This window comes from Tiliqua scincoides, chromosome 1 (genome assembly GCF_035046505.1).
Source record: "Tiliqua scincoides isolate rTilSci1 chromosome 1, rTilSci1.hap2, whole genome shotgun sequence".
Taxonomy (NCBI): domain Eukaryota; kingdom Metazoa; phylum Chordata; class Lepidosauria; order Squamata; family Scincidae; genus Tiliqua; species Tiliqua scincoides.
Genome location: NC_089821.1, coordinates 146,343,780 through 146,356,665, shown reverse-complemented (window position 1 = coordinate 146,356,665; position 12,886 = coordinate 146,343,780). Strand labels below are relative to the sequence as shown.

The 12,886-nt window shown below is 45.2% G+C and overlaps 1 pseudogene; it reads right to left on the bottom strand.

The window, feature by feature from the left end:
- Window positions 1-224: 224 nt before the first annotated feature.
- Window positions 225-339, bottom strand: LOC136637118 (5S ribosomal RNA; annotated as a pseudogene).
- Window positions 340-12,886: the final 12,547 nt, after the last annotated feature.

Here is a 12,886-nt window from a genome sequence, read left to right as displayed (position 1 = left end):
TTTTGTCATCCACTAAACTGAACTGAACAAAGAAGTCAAGGTTCTCATGAGATCGGTATTCACATAGGCATGCATAGAGAACTCTGAACAAGGAACCATGTTTTAGTTCACAGTGTAAATGGAAAGTATCATCATGATTTGATACTATGATTGATTCCTCCATGACACTCACACTCAGATATATCCATGGTTGGCAACCTTCAGTCTCGAAAGACTATGGTATAAGCCTACAGCACCTGGTATTCCCAGGTGGTCTCCCATCCAAGTACTAACCAGGCCTGACCCTGCTTAGCTTACGAGATCAGACGAGATCAGGCATGTGCAGGGTAATACACAAGACTTCATTGTAGGGAATGCTGAAGTATTTTTCATGGAAGAATGGCCCACAGTCATTATCCAAGCAAACAAGTACACATATTCAATGTGTGCGCAGACATGGGCTATCAACTTCTGTACTGAAAGATTCAAGTTTACCGCTTGTTATAAGCACACGAATACAGAAGCTACCACTCAAATAGAGCATAGCAAATGGATAATAAAAACCTTTTGAAATGACCCATTGAGTTCAGGATAATTGTGTATTAACAAAATCCTTTTCTCTAAATGCAAAACATCAGATTCAATGGCTATCAAAATATTGAGGAATCCCAGAGCACAATTCTAGGATTGAACGGGGCCCGCACAAGTCCCTTGTGCCAGCCCAGTACTGTCACAAACATGCCGTAAGGCACATTTTCGACAACTTGTGAGTCAGCTTTGCCAGCACATTTCCACGTGCTGGCCTGTGGAGGCCAGATCCTGCCTCTGCGACAATACAGAGAGGTGTTCGCACCAACCTAGCTACCTAGGTCAGTGTGGGGGTTTGGGGATGGCAGGTGAAGGGCAGAACTGGGGTGTTCTGGGGTGTTCTGGGGTGAGGGGAGGGTGGGTGGTGGGTGGGCCAGTGGGTGGACCAACCCGGGAGGGGGGTGGTGTCCAGATCCAGCGCTTAGGCCTGATCCTAATGCCCCTCCCAGGTGTCCTGGCCTAACACTGGGCTGCTTGGATCTGCACCACCTCTTTAGGTGGTGCAGATCCAAGTAGCTCCATTCAGCCCACTGCAGTGTTACTTGGGGTGAGGGGAGTTTATTCCCCTTGCCCTGAGTTGCACTGCAGCCAGTCCCAGCCCTGCTCTGGATGCAGAGCAGGTCAGGCTGCCTGCCTGCTCCAAGACAGGTTAGGATTGGGCTGCCAATCTCTTTCCTTTAGTTCAGCAATTTTATCACTTGCTATTTTTCGACAGATTGTTGGGGTACAGGATATTCACAATAACAAAACAACACTGCACCACATACACTCGAGCCCACAATTTCCCCAAGACTGAAAGAGAAATGAATAGTAAAAACGAAACAAAAACTGAATGAAATATTGAGAGATCAGTATGAAGAGAAAGAGACAGAACCTGCAAAAATGCACATCTACCTTGGAGTCGATCCCATTAAACTTAGTGGGAATTATATCTGAGTAAACATGCACAAGAATTGACTGAGAGAAGGAAAAAAGAGAAAAGGATAAAAGGGCAGGCTACTCCAGAGAACAATAGAAGTACATGACTTCAGGGCAGCCAAAAGAAGTCTACTTTCTGCCATTCAAAACTAAGCATTGCCACCTCAACATTTCTCAGAATTCATAGTCACTTGATCAGAGTGGTCCAGCTTTGGGCAGTCAGGGGCCCTCATAACCCTTGTATGACCTGTGGCAGTACTAACTGGAAGTAATGCTGGTGATGTGATAACATTGCCACTAATCATTTTCGTGTTCTGAGCCTGCCCAAGTCACTCAACAAGCTCAGGATGCAAAGGGCAAAGGTGGAGGTGGGTGCAGTGGGGCTTTTTAATCTGTCTGCCACACCATTCTGGCTTCTTCTACTCCAAAGGAAAAGCTAGAATGGCGCAGTAGGGAGACCAAAAAGCTTCTGAAGCCCTCTTTTTCTTGAACATCCTCTTTTTTAGCCTCATGTCCTGGAAAAGAAAAGTCTTCACTGTGAGCAGGCCCCAGAAGGTAGCACGTAGCCTTAATTGTAATGAATAAATTATATATAATATAGTTTTGAATTTAATGATAAGTAATATAGTGTTTAACCACATGAAATCAATACACAAGTGTTTATAGCTTTTATCTTGTAGTGCCCTACGTTTTTCTTGGATGTTCTACATTTTTGGGTTCCTTGTCCTTTTTTGTGGTTATGACATCTGGTCACCCTATTCGCGGGCCTCATGCTGGACCACCATGCACTAGATTGTACTCTAATATTAAGACTATTTGGGTCCTAATTATGACACTGTGTACTTAGGCATAGAAAGAACCTGGGATTTTACTTCAGCAAAGGAGGAATGCTGAAGCTTCCATGCCTACCAGGAATTGTTGCATAGGTGCAAATAACTAAGCCTAAAGCTAGTTTACACATTACTCTGGGCTGGGTTATTGCAATGCAAGAATAATAGGAGCAACACAAAATATGAGCCACTTGCTCACTGATTCAGCAACTTCCATGACTGATGTTTTAAAATGTATACCACATGAGTTCCCTTAGATGGGATCCATGAATTACATGGCTACACAATACATTGTTTCCATCAGTAGATCTGCAGAGATAAGCCTCTGAATCCGAAGGTGAGATATATGACCTGCCCAATTTCACATACTAAGTCCAGCTCCAGGCTAGTTGGCTAGCCAGTGATGTTCCCTAGACCTTATCTTTAAAAAACTGTGTAATATTTTATCTCCAGGAGGCATGGTCTGGGGCAGAGGTGTGGTCTGGTGGTTGAGCTGAAGGCTGCCGGAAGAATGCTAAGCAAGAATGGTCCTGGTTGAAAATTGGATGGTGAGAGGACAGAGCCAGGAGGAGTCACAGTTGTGATCTGTGACTGTGAGAGGGTGATGGACTTGCAAGTGATACAGGAATACAGAGGAGTATGGAGAGTCAGCTTCCAAGCAAGAGAGAATGATTCACAGCTTGGCCAACCTGAAGCTGCTCTTGCTAGAAGCTCAGAAGACATACCCAGATCCCATGACCATGCCATGAAGGATTCCATCTGGATGTGAAGGGTTCTATGAGTGTCCGTAGAACAACTGCTGCAAAAACTCACTAGAAATAAAGATGAGTTTAATATAGCCTGCCTATGTGAACCACTTAAGATGTAAGACTCTCTCAGTGTGTTGTGAGAGTCAGTGAGAAAGGTAGTATACAAATGCTGTAGTTAATTAATTAATAAATATTGATTTCAATATTTCAAGTGTATGAAGATGCTGCATTTACAGGACAACAAATCTTTTCTTAGCAAGACATCCTCCTGAAGAGTAGCATTTCAAATTTAACATGAAAAAGCTCTCATAGACAGCATCAATATTTATTGAAAGTTTGGTTCACTTTTTTTGCATTTTTTTAAAGTTGGCCATCAAATGATGATTGTAACAATCACACGGGAAGCATTTGAAAAGGTTGAGTGAAGGCTTCCTTTGATAAAGTCTTTAGTGCTTGTTTTGCACACAAGTTTGCATGGTACTGCTTTCTGCCGCCAAGTGTAACTCATGCTGTATCTCAGAGGTGACTCCATTTCCATGGCAATTGCTATTAATAGAGTGGCTTTTCATTTGCTAGGCATAAGGGATCTATAAAAATTGGAGCTATTAATACAACCGGGAATTTTCCCACAGTGAAAAGAAATCAAAGTTGAGTTTTGTTCGTAAGAATGCTGTAAATGAAGTATTTGTTTCCGCCTTACCGCTGTCAACCTATTTTTATATAAAGGCTGTGGTTAGAATGTTTGCTGTGGGGGATTAGAGTAAATTGCTACATCATGTGATTACAACATCCTTTGCCCCCGAATAAGAGGCCACTTAATCTTGGCAGGTCTTGGTGAACACCTTGGGCTGCTACGGCTCCAGCTACCTTGTTTCTCGGGCTGCAGAATGACTGAGTAAAGTTTATTTATGTAACCCTCGAAATGGGTTTATCTGGAAAGGAGGACCAAGAGGGGCCATCTTGCTTTAGCATTCCCAAATAATGGAAGTTATATTTGCATTTCAGTCAGTGCTATAGAGAAACCTATCAAATGGAGCACTTTGTATTTATTCAGCTTTATTTCCGTGTTATCTTTCTCTTTTCCATATTGGAAGCTGCAACTCATATTATCCACATGATGTTTCTTTATTTGTAAATACCTGGCACTTGAATATTAAAGGCAATGCTGAACAATGACTTTTTTCTCAGGTTTGGTCCTTTTATGTATGTATGTGACATTAGATGTGTGCACAAGATTCCGGGTTTAATCTTTTCCTTCTTAACTGGAGATGTATCTCAACTTGCAGGTTGAAAAAAGAAACACCTTTTTACCTTACCTGGTGGAGTCACAGAGAGGACCGCAGTAGGCTAAATGGATCAACATTCTGACTCATCACAAGGCTGCTTCAGAGGTTCACGTTCAGATATGATTACCGTATTTTTCGCTCCATAAGACGCACCTGACCATAAGACGCACCTAGTTTTTAGAGGACGAAAACAAGGAGAAAAATATTCTGAACCAAATAGTATAATAAAATATTTAATAAACTATAACAGAATAACATTTGAACCATGTAAAGTGAACAGCAGTCAACAGTGGCATTAAGAACCATTATCACTGTCATTAACAAATGGAGAGACTTAAAGGTTTGAGTACTCTAGTTTTCTGGAAACCCCAAGAACTCATCATCGCTAGAGTCAGAATTTATGAAGCTCACAAAAGCAGGTGCACGCAAATAGGGGATCACATTATCTTTCTGCTACAGTGATGTTCTGCCAAATTCCAAACCACTGGGCCTCGTGCCCGCTTAAGGCTGATCAGTCCCCCTTGTGCAACTCACCAGTGCAGCAAGCAAAAGTGAGTCCAGTTCCAGTCCACAGATGCCAAGTAAATCAGTCCCATCAATCAGAGTTACCAAATCAGAGTCCAGAGCCAATAAGCCAAATTACAGTCCAAGGTCAGGTTCCAGGTAGGTCAGTCAAATCCATCAGGGTATCCAAGTCCAGTCACAATCCACAGTCAGATTCCAAATTCAATAAACCCAGTCAGTCTCCTCTCCAACCTGCACTCCTTCAAAACCCACAAACCCTTTCTGCCTCTGGTACTCCTTATATCCCTGAGGGCCCTATTGCCTTCCAGTGGCTGCAGCTGTGCAGCACACTCTGCTGGATGCCCAGGCCTTACCCTTAAAGGGGCCACTGCTGACACCACATCTACCTCCTCACCAGATCTTCCTGGATTCCAATACAAGGGGGGGGGAGCAGATCTCTATACAGACCAGTGCAAAAACAGGGGAAAGGTGTGGGGAAGGGAAGATCTCTGTATAGACATCACAGCAAGACCAGTGCAAAACCCCTTGCACACAGAACCAACAGATGGAAGTGGGGGGGGGGGCGCAGATCTCCATACATACCAGTGCAAAAGCAGGGGAAAGGTGTGGGGGAGGGAAGATCTCTGTATAGACATAACAGCAAGACCAGTGCAAAACCCCTTGCACACAGAACCACACGTGCTCACTCCCTGGGCTCCCTGGACTCACTCCCTAGGCTCCCTCCCTGGGCTCACAAGCCTGCCAGGGGCTCACTCCTAGGGATGCTTGGACTGGAGAGAAGCCTGCGATTGACTCATTTCACCTGGAGATCGACTGGTAGCTCTCAATTGACATAATGAGCACCCCTGCTCTAGGGGCTTGCTCAGCAAGACTGCCACCCCACCCACGCTTTCCTGGGAGTGAGCCCCAGTGACTCTGAGACTTACTTCTGAGTAGACAGGAGGGCTTGCTCAGCAAGACTGCCATCCCACCCACACTTTCCTGGGAAGGCGAGCCGAGTAGAGCGGGCAGGGGGTGGGGCCGGGGGCGGAGTTTTTTATTATTATTATTTTTTTTTTTTGCAGTATTCGCTCCATAAGACGCACACACTTCCCCCCCCCCACTTTTGGGGGGGGAAGTGCGTCTTATGGAGTGAAAAATACGGTAACTTTTGGTTTATTATTATTGTTTTAAAATTTGATGTATCCACATTTCTCAAGTCTGACTTTGGTATTGTATACTCAAGAGGGTGTTAACTTTCTTTAGAGAATCTAAATTCTGTTTATAAGCAAAAGAGTACTTGTTTGGGCAAATTCACTAACCTGGTAGTCATTATAACACAAAGGGACACGACTGCATTAACTACTGCCAAAGGGATCCCGGCTCAAACGTTTCACTAACTTTTTGGGTTCTCTTCCCCTTGGTGGTTTTTATTGTTCTGACTAGAGTGTTAAGAACCAAGGATCAGGGGAGCACTTATACCAAGAACTTTGGCAGCACCTTCATGAAAAAGGTGTGGGAAGTCAATACAGGTGTGGGCTTTCGTTGACTGACAAAACCAAACTCCCACAACTGCTGTTTGCCTACAAAATCAGTAAACTGATAAGGCAATCTCACCCCGAGAAGGTGAACTCAGTTTTATATAGTAGGTCAACAAGGCAAGAGATATAATTTGATAAATAGCACTGGTGATTAGCATGCGGTGGGGGCGTTCCCCTATTTGTCTAAATTAGCATATTCTCAGAGTCTTCTATGCATTTTCACCTGTTTGAGAATGTGTGGAACAGAGCAGATTGCTATTTAACATTCCCTCCAAATGATTTCTCTCTACTCTTTGCTACAACTCTGCACCCACTCTCTTCCCTTCTCCCTCTGCCATTGCTGTTATGATTGCTGCCTGTAGCTGTACAGGGAGGGGCATTAAAAATGTGTGCGAGGGGACATGTAAAATATAGGGACATACTGTGAAGTCTTGCGCCGCTGAGGCACATGACATCATGGTGCCCCGTGACCCAGATGTGTTACCAAAAGGGCTGTTTTGTTTAGGGGAATTGTTACACTGCCCTTATTGGAACATTAGGATCGTAGGCTGGATAACAAGGCGTAATGGAGAGAAATTCCCTTTTGTTTAAAGAGGAGACTGAGAGAAAGATAACTTTCAATAAAAGATTATGGTTTATTACAAAAGAACAAAGGTAAATAATGCACATGGAGAAATGATATTTCTTGGTCCTAATGCTTGAATCCAATGTACCTAGCTTTCATGGTGGTTGTGTGTGAAGAGTATTTGGTGCATCCGAACAAAACAGAAAAAGGAAGGGTTGTAGGGAAGGACTTTAGGGGTCCCTGCTATGCCAATCCCAGCTGCTAACTAAAGATGGGGAGAGAAGAGGAGAAAAAGGGGGGGAAGAAGGGAAAGAGTTCCAGTCACAAGGTAGTTACCTGTCCTGTAGAGCGGTTGGGGGGGGGGAGTCCTGTGGACAGGACCCTCTGACACAACACAAATGTGTTGGACCTTGGAGAGAGAGAGAGAGACCATGTGAGAGGAAGCCCTCTCTTAAAAGGGGTTGGGAGACAGTGCTGAGCTGGATGTTAAGCTTGATTGCTAACACAAGGTTGGGTGCTTAGAGTATGTATACATTTGAATGGGAATCAGTATGTCACTTATCAGCAAAATTCAATGGGGTCTGATGGCTGGCTTCCTCGATGGGGAACTTAACCAAGACTGTAGAAAACATAGGTACAATGCAATGAATCAGAAACAGAATTTCAACACCAAAATCTTGGAAGGCAGTTCAAGTTTGCATACAGTAATGTAGGAGACACTTAAACAGTGATTGGATTAAAACACAAGAAGGCAGTTCAAGTTTGCATACAGTAATGTAGGAGACACTTCAACAGTGATTGGATTAAGACAAAAGACTTCCTCCCATAATGTATGACTATGTGGAGGGGGTGGTTGTGTAACCATGAGCTTGTGGCTTGACCAGAGTCCTGGAAATGTGGCCTGTATGCTGGGAGAACAGTTTAGCTTGCATGATACTATAGTCCATAATAACATAACCAGATATAGAGAGAGAAAATCACAGCTAAAAGGCAAAAAGGGGATTTTCACATAACAGAAGTGAATCACTTCCAGAAGTGACGTCCCTTCCGGTTGTGTCTGGAGGTGTTCCAAGGGCTGGAGAGACCTCATGCAACCTCTCCAACCCTCAAAAGGCCTTCAAATGCCTCGGGAAGACCTTTCTAAGGCATTCCAGAGGCATTCTGAGGATTCCAGAAGGCCTTCCAAGAGGTTCACCGGGGGGGGGGGGGGTTTGAAGATGCGATCAGACTCAGGTGAGCCTCACCTGCCTCTAATGACTGCACATCCCTTGTAAAATAAAAGTAAAATAGGAAAGTGATATACAAATATGGTGAAATCGTTCCATGAATTCAAGGGGTAGCAAAGGAGGCAGTGAGTGCACCTGAGCAGACAGGCAACAATGTCTGCCCTCATCCCAAACATCCAAGAACACTAGAAAATAAGTAGAGCTCTGCTGGATATGGCCAAAGATTCATCTAGTCCACTATGCAGTTTTCTAATAGCACGTTCCAATACACATTTGCTCTGAAGAAAGTTCCATTGTCTTCCATGGAACTTGCTCTTATGTTATATATAGCAGAGGTGTCCAAAGTTTTTGGCAGGAGGGCCGCATCAGCTCTCTGACACTATGTCGGGGGCCAGGGAAAAAAAGAATTAATTTACACTTAAAATTTGAATAAATTTACATAGGTTTACATAAGTGAATATATTAAAGATGAACTTACATGAATGAATGAAGGTCTTGCAATAGCTCAAGGCCTTACACAAAGCAAGGCTGGCCTTTCCTTTGCTGCCGCTACTGCATCACAGACGTGAACCAGCAAGCAGTGGAGGAAGCCCGCATCCCACAGCTCACGCAAGAGGTCAAACAGTCGCCCTCACACTGAGAGCAGTTGCGTCGGGCCAGTGTGGGCTCCAACAAATCTCCAGAGGGCCAGAGGGCCCCTCAAGGGCCGCAAGTGGCCCCAGGGCCGGGGTTTGGGCACCCCTGCTATATAGGATTGCAGGCTAAGATGCTTCTGGGAAACTTACAACACTATATGAATGTAAAAACTTTCCCCCATTGCATGCACCTAGGATCTGGTTTCAAGGGATATACAGTAGATGCAACTGAAGGTTCTTTGCAGCTATCATGTTTAGTAAGCCTTGATTGGTCTATCTTTCAAGCATTTTAAAAAAGTTTTATTTTAAAACATTTACTATATCTACCTTTCCCATCAAAAGAGACAGGAAGTGGCTAACAGTCAAAAGAAAGCAGAACTAATTATAGAAACATAACAAAACAATACAACATGAACAATCATGAAAAAAGGAAGCTAGACTAAAAACACAATCCATTGCCCCTCCCATAAATGCTAACCACCAATCAAACATCACCCTACCTAAAAGTCATAACAAAAAAGCCAAGTTTTATCCTAGCATCTTTAAGGAGTCTATAGTGTGGATCAACTAAGCCTCTGAGAGGAGGGTGTTCCACAGAGTTGTAACCACCACCGAAAATGTCCTGTTCCCAGTGGACACTCACCTTACCTCAGCTGGTACAAGAACATGGAGAAAGGTCTAAGACAGGGGTGCTCAAAGTTTTTGGCAGGAGGGCCACAACATCTCTCTGACACTGTGTCGGAGCCTGGAAAAAAAAAAAGAAAAGAATAAATTTACATTTCAAATTTGAATAAATTTACATAAATGAATATATTAGAGACAGAAAATGAATGAATGAATTCAATCCAGTTTATGATCCCATTCACCCTAATAAGGGGGGGAATCTTCATGCCAGTTTATGATCTCATTCATACACACAAACGGGGGGGGATCTTCCACACTTTCACACACATACACCCACCTGTTCACCTGCCCCCTCACCCTCCCTCCTTCCCTCCCTCGTTTGCTTGGGCTGCCTGCCTGCTCGCCCAGCTGCACGCCTACCTGCCTGCCTGCCCACCTAACCGCCCTTCCTCGCTAGCTAGGGCTGCATGTGTTGCTGCTGCCTGCCCGCCTGCCTTCTTGGTCGGCTGGCCAGCCAACCAGCCCTCCCTCCCTTGGAAATATGCTGCAGACTGGGCTGGGCTCCCCTCCTTCCTACGGGATCTCTCTCTCTCTCTCTCTCTCTCTCTCTCTCTCTCCCTCCTGCACTCCCCTGGCTCAGGTTGCAGGAGGGGAGGGAAGTCAAGCGGAGCCTAGCCCAGCCCAGCCCATGGGCAAGGCAGGGAGAGACCTCTCCCCCCCTTGCAGGGGTTCTCTCTCTCTCTCTCTCTCTCTCTCTCTCCTGCAGTTCCCTGGCTTAGGTTGCAGGAGGGGAGGGGAAGGGAGTGAAGCCCAGCAGAGCGGAGCCCAGTCCAGCCCAACCCATGGGCAAGGCAGGAAGAAACCAGCAGGCAAGCGCGCAGGGTCTTTTATAGTGAGAAGTAACATGAGACCTGCAAGTCTCATGTTACCTTCCCACTATAAAAGGCCCTGTGCATGCACTGGGCTTGTCTTTGCTGCCACTGAGCTCAGCAGCAGTGAGGGAAAGCAAGGTGTGGAGCTCGCACAGCTGGCCAGCGTGGGGTGGGGTGAGGGCCGAGTGCCCATTGGAGGTGGGGGGACCCCCTGGGGGCTGGATGGGGACCCGCAGCAGGCCGCAAGTGGCCCGTGGGCCGGGGTTTGGGCACCCCTGTTCTAAGACAATGAGTGTATAGGAGAATATATATGGGTGCAGATGGTCCTTAAGGTATTATGGGATAGAACAAGAACAGAAATCTGTAGCTTTGCTTAGACCAGGGATGTCCAAACCCCAGCCTGGGGGCCATTTGCAGCCCTCGGGGACTCCCAATCCGGCCCGCGGGAGCCCCCAGTCTCCAATGAGCCTCTGGCCCTCCGGAGACTTGCTGGAGCCTGTGTTGGCCCGACACAACTGCTCTCAGCGTGAGGGTGATTGTTTAACCTCTTGGGTAAGCTGTGGAATGAGGGCTCTGTACATTGCTTGCTGTTTCATGTCTGTGATGCAGCAGCAGCAGTGAAGGAAAGGCCAGCCTTGCTTTGTGCAAGGCCTTTTATAGGCCTTGAGTTATTGCAAGACCTTCATTCATTCATATAAGTTCCATCTCTAATGGAGTCGTTTATGTAAATTTATTCAAATTTGAAATGTAATGTAATTCTTTTTATCCCTGGCCCCTGACACAGTGTCAGAGAGATGATGTGGCCCTCCTGCCAAAAAGTTTGGACATCCCTGGCTTAGACCTTTGAAAATCTCTATTTTGCTTCCTCCTGGGTCACTCTACCAATGCAGCCATTCAAGCAATAGTGCTTGCTTGGAAACAAAAAAAAAATATGGAAGCATTTCAAGAATTAAAAGCTATTTTACAATCGTCTACCACAAACTGAATACAATTAAAAACCCCTTCTGTCTTGAATTTGCTTGGTTTACATTAAATTCAAAATACAATGGTTCCTAATGGGAACCACCAGATTCTAAATCATATTAGGTCATACTTTATGGAGCTCGCCAGCCATTTGGCCTTGAGAGCAGCAGTTCTTTTAGAATCCAACAATAACTCCACCCGTTTTGGAATGCCATGACATTGCCGCGCTCTGCTTATGATATCATTGCATGCTAAATGTGAAGTGCTGGAGCCATGACATGCAGCATCCGACTTGCAGTTTTTTCCAATCTGATCAAGTTTCACCCACTTCTTAGAAAATGGAGATTCGTAGGACTCCTACTGCCTATATAAATTATATGGAGTGTTTGGCCATGGAGAATGGGCATGACTTATCTGTGACGCCACAGCATTGTAGCCATCCTGGCATCCTCTGACATCCTCAGGTAGATGGGAGCAAGGCCTTTTTTGAACTGGGACTCACTAGAGTTGAGAACTTGCATGCGTTTTCAGCTTCTGAACCTATTCAATGTGGTATTAAGGCATTTGGACAGGTAACTCCTGTTGAAGGTCTTATAGAGACCAGGCCCAGAGGAATTTTATCAGGGGATACAAAGTTTTTGGGGGGCCCCTTCCCAAAGGGCAAGGGAAGGGAAAAAACAGCCAGAAAAGTCTCCAGAACCCAAGTCTACTGGGCTTCCCAATGCAGAGCCCAGGTCTACCTGCTTGGTAGACCTGGCCTCCCAGTCAGCTTAGCCTCCATCTTTTCCTGCCAGGCTCTACCTCTCTGCTTGGAGGATGGTGGGACAGTCATCTGACTTGGAGTCTCGCACTCCTGCTTTGCTTCATGGCATTTCTCTGACCCATTGCCAATGCCAAGGTGCAGGCTCAGGGAAGTATGAGGATTTAGGTGAGGAATGGCCCCCAAGGGACTCTGTGTGCTGAATCTGAAGTCTCTTGTTTTGGGGTCTTGGGGACTTCCATGTCTCTTGGCTTGGTGGGCTCAGGCTGCAGATTGGAGTTGATGCCTGGCCAGAGTCTACCCTCCTCAGGATCAGACTTTGAGATAGTGGCAGGGGTTGTGACAGTTCAACGGGTAGGTATCTTTCCCTCTTGCACAAAGGCCCACGGCTGGTGCAACCCAGCTTCAATGGGGTTGCTGCAGTGAAGATTTGATGGTGGGGAGGGTGGGTGTACATAAAGAGGGACACTAAAGTCTCTTCTAGCTCACCCCCCACCATGGGCCCCTGTACTTGTAGTGAAATACTTTAGACAACATGGCTTGCTTGGGGAAAATGTGAGAACATTTCAAAGATTAATAACTACTTTACTATTGACTGCCAGGATTTGAATGCAATTAAAACAAACAAAAAACAACAACCCTGAATTTGGAATTCCCTTGGTTTAAATGAACACACACATATTCTCTCTCTCTCTCTTATTATTTCTTGTTGTTTTTGTGAAGTCATATGTTACTAGATTTGGAGATGGTAAATAATTGTCATGGTGGTTTTCATAATAGTAAATACTTCATGAGGACACAAACGTGATTATGATCCAACAAGATGTATTGCTTTATTTTTCAGTG